An 11,024-nucleotide genomic window follows, 5' to 3' on the forward strand; every position below is an offset into this window, starting at 1 on the left:
GGGTGATGCCAGCGCTGGGGAGCGGCAGCGAATAAGAATGAAGCTTCGCTCACTTGCCCTCTGCTCACGTCCTGTTGTGTAGCCCAGTTCCTAACAGGCCGTGAACTGATACCACTCTGTGGTCTGGGGGTGGGGGAGCCATGTTCTATACAATGGGATTTATTCTGATATTAATTTCTTGTTATTTCTTACAAAGGAATGACTATAGATTTCTTAGTTTAGGACTCAAATAACATTCTGTGTCGTGGTTCAGTTTAGTGTCCTCTTCTTAAATTTCTCATTATCAGCTCATTCTCTTCTCTGTATCACTTGGCTTCAAAATTATCAACTAAAGGCCAAGCTTGCTTTATCTTTACTCCATCTCTTCTCCCAGGATTATTTTGAAGCAAAACCAAGACATCCTATTATGCCGATCATAAGTATTTCAGTACGTATCTCTAAAAGGATGTTTTCTGAGAAAACACAACCACGATATGATATTATACTAATCATTTCTCAACACGTAGTAACTCCTACTTAGCACAGTTGCAATACATCATCTTTCACTGTGACGATCTGATTAAAGTGCCTTCTCTCATGGCTGTCAGCGTCGTGGCATCACATGAGCAGGAACTGTGGCTGGTTTTGGTTTCCCGAGAAGGTACAGCCTACCACGCACCTCGGCTATATAGTAGAGCCTGCTGCTCCTACACTACAAACCTGTACAGCATGTTATTGTACTGAATACTACAGACAGCTGTCATACAACAGTAAGTATTTGTGTATTTAAACATAGAAAAGGTACAGTAAAAATATGATATAAAAGCTAAAACATGGCGCACCTACATAGGGCTCTTAACCATAATCGGAGTTTGGCTTCATGGTAAGAGCTGGGTTTAAAGCTGGAAGTTTTTCTGGGTGAGTCAGTGAGTGGTGAGTGAATGCGAAGGCCGAGGGCGTTACTGCCCACTACCGTCCACTGCTTTATAAACACTGTACGCTTAGGCAGCACTATATTTTTAAAGTATTTTTGATTCAATAACAAATCAACTTCGGCCCACTGTAACTTTTTTACTTTGCAAACTTTTTGATTTTTAAAAACTTTCCGACTCTTGTAATAACATTTAGCATAAAACACGAACACATCGTAAAGCTGCACAGAAATATTTTCCTTCTTTGTCACCATATTGGGTCAGCTTTCTCCTATTTAGTTTTTATAAAATTTTATTTTACTTCTTAAACGTTTTTGTTAGAAACGAGGACACAAACTCACACATGAGCGTGGGCTTACGCAGGGTCAGGATCGTCGATATCAGCGTCTCCTGCCTCTACTTCTCGTCCCACTGGAAGGTCTTCAGGGGCAATCACATTCCTGAAGCTGTCACCTCCTGTGATAGCAACGCCTTCTGGAGCACCTCCTGTAGGACCCGCCTGAGGCTCTCCTTGGGGACATGTCACTCTTTTCAGAAACATATCCATGGTTTGCTTTATTTTTTTATTTTTTTCCATCATTGTTTTGCTCGTAAGCAGATAACACACCATGAACATTCCTCTCTATTCATGAAAACCTTTCGGTGTTGGCGTCCATGTTTTCGAACTCTCTAAGGAGCTCGTTGAGTCTGCGAAAGCCTTCGCCGACCCCTGCACTGTGAATTTTCTTAGGGGTTCTTTCTCTTTTCCTCCTGAAGATTTCTTTTCTCTCCTTCAGCTGTGCGTTCCTGTTTTAGTCCCAACAACTCCTCATCAGTCAGTTCCTCAGGAACCGCCTGGAGGAGCTCCTCAGTGCCATCCTCACCCACAGCCAGGGTAAAGCTGTTTGTCATCTCAGCCACGGCCTCACTGATTTGTGCAGCCTTCGTCCTACAGCATTATGACTTTACAGCAGAACGACGTTGGCACTCGCGTCGGCTCCAGCGTCACTAGGTGACTGGAATTTTTTCGGCTCCACTATAATCTTAAGGAACCACCGCTGTGTTTGTGGTCCATCTGAAATGTCATTCTGTGGCGAATGGCTGTATTGAGAAGATGAAGATGAGTGCAGGGGTCCTCTTCTTTGCCTTGGGCATCCTTCCTCCTCAGAGCTGCAGCTTACAGCCTTGTGGGCTACGCCTGCCCGATCTGGGAGGGTGGGGGCCCTTCCCAGGAACTAGGATGTGAATGCTGTCCCCTGAGGGTGTGCGACAAGGCATCCTGACTTCTCCTCTTAAGGCGTTGGAGGCTTTGGAAAAGGCCAGCGGGATCTCTTCACTAGATCAGCAGAGGCCTTAGCTTTCTGCTTTTATTGATTGTTAAGGTCTAAATGTGTGTGCCCCTTCCCCCATTCCTATGTTGAACTCCTAACCATCAAATGTGGTGGTTTTAGGAGGTGGGGCATTTGGGAAGTGCTTACATCAAGAGAGTGTAGCCCTAATGAATGGGACTAGTGCCCTTTTATGGAACCCAGAGAGCTCCCTTCTCCTTTCTCCTGGTGAGGACATGAGAAGTCTGTGACCCAGGAGAGGGCCCTCACCTGACCAGGCTGGCACCCTGATCTTGGACTTCCAGTCTCCAGAACTGTGAGCGATAAATACCTGTTGTTTTTAAGTGGTGTTTTGAGACAGCAGCTCAAGCAGCCTGAGACACCGATGCTTTGGTAATTTTATTTGGACTCTGGGGAGAAGGTTCTTCGTGTTAAGCTTGGCTTAGGGTCTGGCAGGTAAACTGATGGTAAAGAGGGGTAACGGGTAAGGGTGAAGGTAAGTTCCCTGCCTCCAACTTCCCAGAGCCCTGGAGAAATTGTATCAGTTAGAAACAGGTCAGGATGGTCCAAAGAGCATCTCATGGTAAGAGCTGGATTGAAAGTTGTTTCACAAAAGCATAAACCTTGCAGATTTCTCGTCAACGTAATAAAACACCGCTGCCAGCAGCAATAAAGACAGGCTGGGAGCAACTTCACTGAAGGGTCTACAAGGGAGACCTACCGCTGCGTGTCCACATGGGCTGTGCTCAGCCCCCACAGGCTTCAGGCAACTGACCTGGTCTGGCACGTGGCTGGAATGAGTGGGGTCATTCATTGGTGAGTCCTTAGACTTTCAACTGATACCTTTAATTTTGTAAATTGTATAGTATGTGAATTATATCTCAGTAAAGCTGTTTTCAAAGAAAAGATTCAATATATAAGTAAATTTTAAGACCACTGTATTTGCCACATAACTTACACACGTCAAGTAATCCTTACTGAGACACAAGTCATAGTTTTTAGTCAGAAAAGCATCATTTCATGGACCAGCTCCTAGGACAGGTATCGGTGGAATTAGGCAATCATCGTCGCAATCAACTTAGAATATTTTCTTCAGCTCCAAAAGAAACTGCACTCATTAGCAGTCACTTGTCATTTACTCCTCAGCCCCCAGCAACTGCTAATCTACTTACTGTCTTTATGGATTTGCCTGTTCTGAACATTTCATGTAAGCAGAATCATACAATATGTGGTCATTTGTCACTGCCTTCTTATACCGAACATGATGTTTTCATGGCCCATCCATGTTGTGGCATGTATTAGTACTTCATCCTTTTTTATGGCTGCATAATATTCCATTGTATGGATGTGCCACATTTTGTTTATCCATTCATCTGCTGATGGACATTTAAGTTATTTCTACTTTTCGGCTATGAACAGAGAGTAATGTGAGTATAGAGAGTAATACTGCTATGAACATCTATGTATAAGTTCTAGTGTGGACAAATGTTTTTATTCTCTTAGGTATACATCTAGAAGTGGCATTGCTGGGTCACCTAGTAACTCTATGTTCAACGTTTTGAGCAACTGGCGGTTTGTCTTCCAAAGCAGCTGTACCACTTACCATTTCCACCAGCAAAATGCTTGTTATTTTCCTTTTTTTTTTTTTTTTTTGTATTTATTTGTTTGTTTTTATGGCCATCCTAGTGGATCCGAAGTGGTATCTCATTGTTGTTTCGATGTGCGGTTCCCTGATGGCTAATGACTATTGAGTACCTTTCATATACTTATTAGCCATTTGTTTATCTTCCTTGGAGAATTGTCTGTTCAGATCCTTTGCCCATATTTTAATTGGGTGCATTTAATCTTGAATAGTTTTCTTAGTAATTACACCCTGGAACCATTGGAATATCATGATTGACAGTAGGTGCTCTTCATGAAGTCAATGGCCTGGATTTGAATCCCAGCTTGGCCATTCATTAGTACGTGACCTTGATCATTCTCTCTGGACCTGTTTTTCCGACCTACACAATGCAGATAGAAATATTAGCTATTTCATAGGGTTGTTGTGAGGATTAAAAAAAGGTAATACCTGTCGAAGGCTTAGCAAGGTTTTATAAGAACTCAAAATGTTACCTGTAATGGTAACGACAGCAACACTTAGGAAGCCTTTTCTATTTTACTATGTGCACATAGCTGATTTCATATAATCTACCTGGCAACCTTGGAAAATGGGCATCATCATCTCCATTTTACAAGTGAGAAAACTGAAGCTCAAGGAGGCGAAGAGATGCGTCTAAGGCTACATGGCTGCCAAGAGGCGGAGGAGAGACTCCCACCCAGACCTGGATGGCACAGGGCCCTCTGCAAACGTTAGTGTCTGGAAAGTTTTTTAGCCAGAATCAATGTCTCTTCTTGAGGTTTCTGCTCTTCTAAGGCAACTGTAATTAAGCAAATGCTCTCAGAAAAGAATCAAAGAAGGAGCCGGAAATGAAATCGCCAACAACTCATTCGGGCAGAGAAAAGCTATAGTAGCCCCAAGAAGAATTCATTCATCTCACTTTGGGCTGGCTTTTGAGTTGAGGATCTTTTCAGAAAGTTCTGGCATGCTCTCCTTGTTTAGGATGGCCTCTCAGAGACCCTCACTGAGCTAGCTGGACAACAGTGATAGCTCAGGGTCAGGCATCCCTCTCTCCTCTGGTACCACTAGTCAGGATTGCTGTGTAGTTCCCCATAGTGACATTGGGTGTCACCTTTGAGTTATCTGAAGCCAGTCTCCCTCAGAAACAGACACAATGCGTTGTTTTCCAAGAGTTTCTGGCTCTCTAAGATCCATTTTGGAGGCGCTCATTACCAGCTTGAAAACGAGCTCCATGGTCATGACTTCGCAACTGACTTCTCTTGTGCTGAAGGTGTGGGGGGAGGTGGTGATGACAGCATTGGACAGAATTTATGCAAAGCCCGGACCAACTAGGAGCCCTCTCCCAGAGTTCTCCACGGCGTCCCTTTTCAGAAGTCATCTGCTCACACATCTGTGTCCACACTAGGCTGTGAGCAATCGTGAGCAACTCGGGGGCTGAACTCTATCTCTCCCTTCCTTCCTTCCTTCCTTCCTTCCTTCCTTCCTTCCTTCCTTCCTTCCTTCCTTCCTTCCCTCATTCCATTCTATTATTTATTGAGTACATATTATGTGGCAGACACTGGGGCAATAATAGAAAATAAAACAACAAAGTTCTCTTCCTTCATGGAATTGACATTCTAATTTCTTATTTATCTTTATGTTCTCAGCACCTAGCACATAGTAGGCACTTAATAACTGCTTTAATAGCTTGGTCTATCCTCTGCCATATATATATGTATATGTATACACATGTATATGTAAATAAATTTTAGATGGAAATGAAATCGCCCCCTAATACTATTCTGTGATTTCCCCCCGCCACACACACACTTAATAGTGTATTATGGCCATTTTTCGTGTTAGAACACAGAAATTGACTTCTGTATTTGCATGGACTCAGATGCTCTTTGGAGCCTCTCTGTCCCTTGGAATCTAGAAAAGACTGGCTTGAACCCCAAGTCCATTCTCTGTAGAATCAGTCTCGAGGTCTGGGGATGGGTCAGGAAGCTCATGTTCTCATGGTCGCCTCTGGTCCCTGTTCATGCTTCTGCTGACTCCGTTCCATCCCGGTGTACTTAACCAGTCTGCCGTTGATGGACGTTTAGGTCGTCTCCGGTCTTTTGCCGTCACAAATAATGTTGCAGTGAAAAACCTTGTTCACCCTTTATTTTATGCATATTAAATAAATTACGAGGGTTGCATTGCTGGGTCAATTTAGCAATAGATATCCTTATAGACATAGACGTAGCACACGATTTATCAATATTGCTAAATTCTCTCTACAGAGGCTGTACTAATTTTCATTCCCGATAGGATGTGTTATCAGATTGTGATTTTTGCTCATCTACAAATACACATATACACATTTATTTTTCATATTTGCCTTTTTTGGGGGAGGTGAGTTGTTAATCCGAAGTAGCTTTTTATATGTCAGGGAAATTATCCCTTTGTAATTTGAAACACAATTTTTTTTTTAGTTTATTATTTATTTTAACCTTCTTTTTTAAACAACTGTCTAGTATGCTATTGCATGGGTCTATCATAATTTTTAAGTGCTTCCTTACTGATAGTTTTTTCTTTTTGCTTTTATAAACAATAGCTTTTTTTAAAAAAACTAATTTGCATTGCATCATTTTGTGTTAAATTTCTAAAAGTGGAATGCTTGGTTAAAGAATATTAACTTTAAAAAGCCTTTGGATATATATTGGGTATTAGATATTATAGTTTAAAAAACTTTTTATTATTTTAAAACAACTAATGTTTATTGGTTGAAAAATCTCCCACATGCCAATCACGTACCCACTGAGATGGACTAGTCTAATCTATATCCCCGCCCACTTTTGTCTCTTCCGTATTATTTGGAAGCAAATCATTTCTACTCTAAACATTTAAGTATTTAGAGAGGCGCTATCTTCGGAGGAGAAATTCACCAACTCCCCCAGTTCTTCCAGATAGTGGCAACAGAAAGTTACCCAAGGATGCTGACGGGTGGGTGCAAACGTTTAATCGGATTCCTCGTGTCCGTTTTCTGGAGCCCAACTCTTGTTTTATAGAATGGAAAAAAAAAACGGTCACCCACATGGATGACTCAGCCAGCCCCAGGCCTTTTCCGTTCACTGCAGAATCCCCACAGACCAAAAGCTTTGTTTTGACCAACAGTTTTCACTTGTTTTTCACTTGTCCCTAGGAAATTGCCATCAGGACGTGAGTCACACGTGGGAATCTGCCCTCTCCCATGTCACTACGTGAGTCACACGTGGGAATCTGCCCTCTGCCATGCGGAGGTTGCTTCCTTGGACAACACCTCCGTCGATGGGCACGTTTCCCCTGCGATCTCATTTCCACGAGCACTGAGATCTGGCTGGTAGGGGCATGGTCTGTTTCACTGCTGAGTCACTGCTGAGAATCAGAGTTGAAACCTAGCTTTGTGGGCTCTCCCCTGTAAGCCACATCGTGTCTGAAAAAGGTCTTCTTCCTGGGGAACTGCTCTGAGTAGCCATCTGGAAGGAAAATGACCTCAAGCACAGTCCCCAGGAGGATAATGGCTGAGCTGAGGGTACTGGTGTTGCATAAGGCCTGCCCAGAAACCTCCTCCCAAGGCCCCCCAAGGCCATCTTCTGAAAACTCTGGTTTCTGACGGGCTCCATCCCTACTTGGCTTCACGCCAGGCATAGCAGGCACTGAGGAGGTCCTGCCAGCCAGGCCCCCCGGATGGCTTCACAGCCAGCCCTGCCTCCTCATCCTCGGAGCTCCAATGATTGCCAAGAGGGCTACTGGTTCTCAGGATTTGGGAGGCAGAGGACCCACGGGGGTGCAGCAACAGCTGGGGCGGCTGATCCTCAGCCTAGGGATCGCTGCAGCTGTCTGCCTGGAAACGTGGCTCTCCCTGCACGAATAACATGATCCGGAGCCGGGAACGCTGACTCTGCACCAGCCACCACGGCGTCTTCCCCGGGCCGGCTCACCGAAGCCTCCAGGACCCTTCAGATAGGCATTTCATCGTTCTTATTCTACCCGAGAGGAATAGGAGGCTCTCGGAGAGATTAAGGAAATCACTGCAAATTATACAACGAGCAAGTCATGAAACTGGGGTCTTCAATCCAGGTCCTCAAGCTGCAATTTTGACCCCAAAACACTGGTTCTGATGTTACGATTTTTTTTTTTTTTTTTTTTTAGATTCAGTAAATCAGATAGAGGTCATAGCAGAGAAGCCACTCAATAAAATCCACCTCTGTGGGCCAGCCTGGGGAACCCCAGAGAAGTAAGATCAGGTAGGAGGTGGCATGAGGATTGGCCAGTGACACTTTTCTAGGTAGAGGTAAAGTCCAGGCGATGGAGTCTCCTAGGGGGAAAGTGTGAGCAATGACTGGGAGTCTTTCTAGCTCAGCGATGGGCAGCGTTGGGGCCTTAGGGAGTTCTCCCATCAGCCCGTGCATTCATGCAAAGTCAAGTACTTTGCCCCAGGGGGGATGCTGGGGCCTTGTCTTCTCTGCCTGCATTGTCAGGGTTCAGCCACCAGGGAACTGCAGAAGGCCCAAAATTGGTAGAAAGCAATTTGCCTTCCTGAGCATTAAATGTTAGTTAATGACCAGAGACAGGATTGAGAATGTGTCACCTCCACATTTGCCACTTTGATTACTTTGAATTAAAGGTTCTCAAGAAACCGTTGGTGCAAGAAGAACTTTCTGACTCCTTTATTCCCCTGAAAGCAGGTGAAAGCTCCCCTCCCTGTACCAGTGGGGTAGAAGGCATCCTTATTACAGAAAATTTAGGGCCTGGAAGGCGGTATAAACAAATCTTGTTAATTTTCCACTGTTTACTATGCCTCGCCCAAATCTCCCTGCTTTGTCAATTCTTCACAAATGTATTGTTTCTTCATGTAAAAGCTTTCTACTCTGGTCATGTCTTGGATTCTGTATCATAGCGGAGGCGCCCATATGCATATACATAATGAAATTCATTTTTCTCCTGTTACTCTGTGTTTTATTACAGGGGTGTCTCAACCAAGAACCCAGAATGGAGGCAAAATTAGTTTTCCTCTCTGACTCATTAAATAAAGGTGGCGATTTCCAAATGCAAACTTCGACAAGCGTCAGGGCTCAGCCATCGTTTTGCATTGAGACCCTCTCCCCCCACTAATCTCGGTTCCTTCAGTGACTTTGTGACATCAACTTTCATCCCGTGGCTCTTCAATGAAACAGTCAGGCTCATTGTCACTCTCCCATACTCCCCATCGCAAAGTGCGCATCATTGACTTCTCTAACTTATTCTCTCTACATCGTTTCAAACTTTCAGTAAATCTTCCAAACACATCTTACCTCCTTTGATGCTTCTACCACTCTGGCCTCTCTTTTTTGGGATTGGGGTACAACAGTCCCCTCTCACCTGTCTGCATCTCGCCCTCTTCCTCTACTGCATTCTGTTCTCACACTGCACGCAGAATGAGCTTTTTACAAAAGCAAATCAGATCTTGTTACTATTCTGCTTAAAATCCTTCACTGGCTGTTTTTCCATTGCATGTGGGAAAATATGCAAATTCCTTCCCTCGGTGCCCACAAACAGGTCCTTGCCTGGCCAGCTCTCTTGGCCAGACTTTGTTGCAGGCACACTGGCTTTCTTTCAGTTCTCATCTGTTTGCAAGCTCTTTGTGACCCCAGGGCACTTGCTTCCTCTGCCGGGACTACTATGAGCCTCGTCCTCTCTACCCTTCGTGACTTTGCCGAAATGCTAGTTCCTCAGAGAAGCCCTCCCTGGTCATCTAAGCAGGTCTCCCCTTCTTTTAAGTGATAGCATTTATTTCATTTCCTTTTCATAACTTATCACTGGGTTGAATTATGTCCTCTAAAAAGGTATGTCTAATTTATAACCACTGGTCCCTGTGAATGCGGCCTTATTTGAAAATAGGGATTTTGTAGATATAACGAAGTTAAAACGAGGTCATACTGGTGTGGAGAAAGAAGAAACTTTTCTCTACCCTCAAGGTTCTTTAGGCTGGTCTAATAATTAGATCTACGTGGGACAGATTAACAAGAGAACATAATAAAATTATATATGTATCCAGGGAACCCCACTTACATCAGAGAGTCAGAGACCCCACACACATGAGAGGTTTGGAGACAGAAAGTTAAAATGAGGTAGATATGGCATTCTTAGCTAGGGTTGAGGTAAGGTGCCCGGAACTTCAGAGGAGGAAGGTCATTGCAGGCTGATAAGAAGAGGAGATGTTTGATGATGAGAATTTTGTCCTGCCCTACAGGTAGGTCATAAAGGTTATCTCTGGGCATCTCTTATTATGGGCAAAGCCCCTAATTCAAATTCTTCTAGGGGAGGGGCCGATGTTTCTCTTGAGCCCGCAGGGTTTTGGTTGCCTTTAGCTCTGAGTAATCTGCATAGCACAGGGGCACATCTTGGAGTGACACATTCTGAACCCCTACACTGGGTTAGGGTGGGGACTAATCCATTGGCTGGTGTCCTTGTAGGAAGAGGGAAATTTGCACATAGGTGGACTTAAGGGAGTACACCATATGAAGTCGGACGCAGAGACCGGAGTGATGCATCCATAAGCCAAGGATTGTCAGGGCTTGCTGGGGCTGCTGGCATCCTCCAGAAGTTGGGAGATGCAAGGAAGGATTCTCCCCTAGGGCTTCCAGATGGAACCAACCTTAATTTCAGACTTCTGGTCTCCAGAACTGTGAGAAAATACATTTCTATTGTTTAAAGTCATCAAGTTTTGGTAATTTGTTACCTAGGAAACTAATACAGTTGGTAATTATTTTGTTTGCTTATTTGCTTATGATTTTTCTTCCACTTGACCAGACTTTTATTTCTTCATTTTCTTCTGTATCTCTACTGCCTAGCTGTGTGTCTAACACATAGTAAGTACTCACCAAATGTCTGCGGATGCACGACTTATTCCACATAATTAACCATAACATCTTATCAACTTGAGCTTGTCTTATGTTCATCGCTCTGTACCATGCCCACTTTCTGTTCATCATCTCCCTCTGAATTATTACAAGAGCCTTCCTTCTGGTCTCCTTGCTGCTTAACTTTTTCTTCTCTTTCAACATCAATCTGATCGCAGTTTTTTTACTTTAAATCCTTTATTCCCACCCCCCTACCCCCATTGCCCTGTACTAGCTGTAGGACCTTGGACATGCTCTGTGAACTCTCAGCCTGAGTCTTAGTCTCCTCATCTGTGAATGA

At 44.0% G+C, this 11,024-nt stretch overlaps 1 long non-coding RNA gene across 1 annotated transcript in view; it reads left to right on the plus strand.

Moving 5' to 3' along the window:
* The window catches only part of LOC118606928, a 75,480-nt gene extending 66,582 nt beyond the window's left edge, over nt 1-8,898 (plus strand). The window contains exon 3 of the long non-coding RNA XR_004952689.1: nt 7,006-8,898. This is a non-coding gene — a long non-coding RNA (uncharacterized LOC118606928). The remainder of the gene's footprint in view (nt 1-7,005) is intronic.
* Nucleotides 8,899-11,024: the final 2,126 nt, after the last annotated feature.

This window comes from Rousettus aegyptiacus, unplaced genomic scaffold (genome assembly GCF_014176215.1).
Source record: "Rousettus aegyptiacus isolate mRouAeg1 unplaced genomic scaffold, mRouAeg1.p scaffold_m13_p_8, whole genome shotgun sequence".
NCBI lineage: Eukaryota > Metazoa > Chordata > Mammalia > Chiroptera > Pteropodidae > Rousettus > Rousettus aegyptiacus.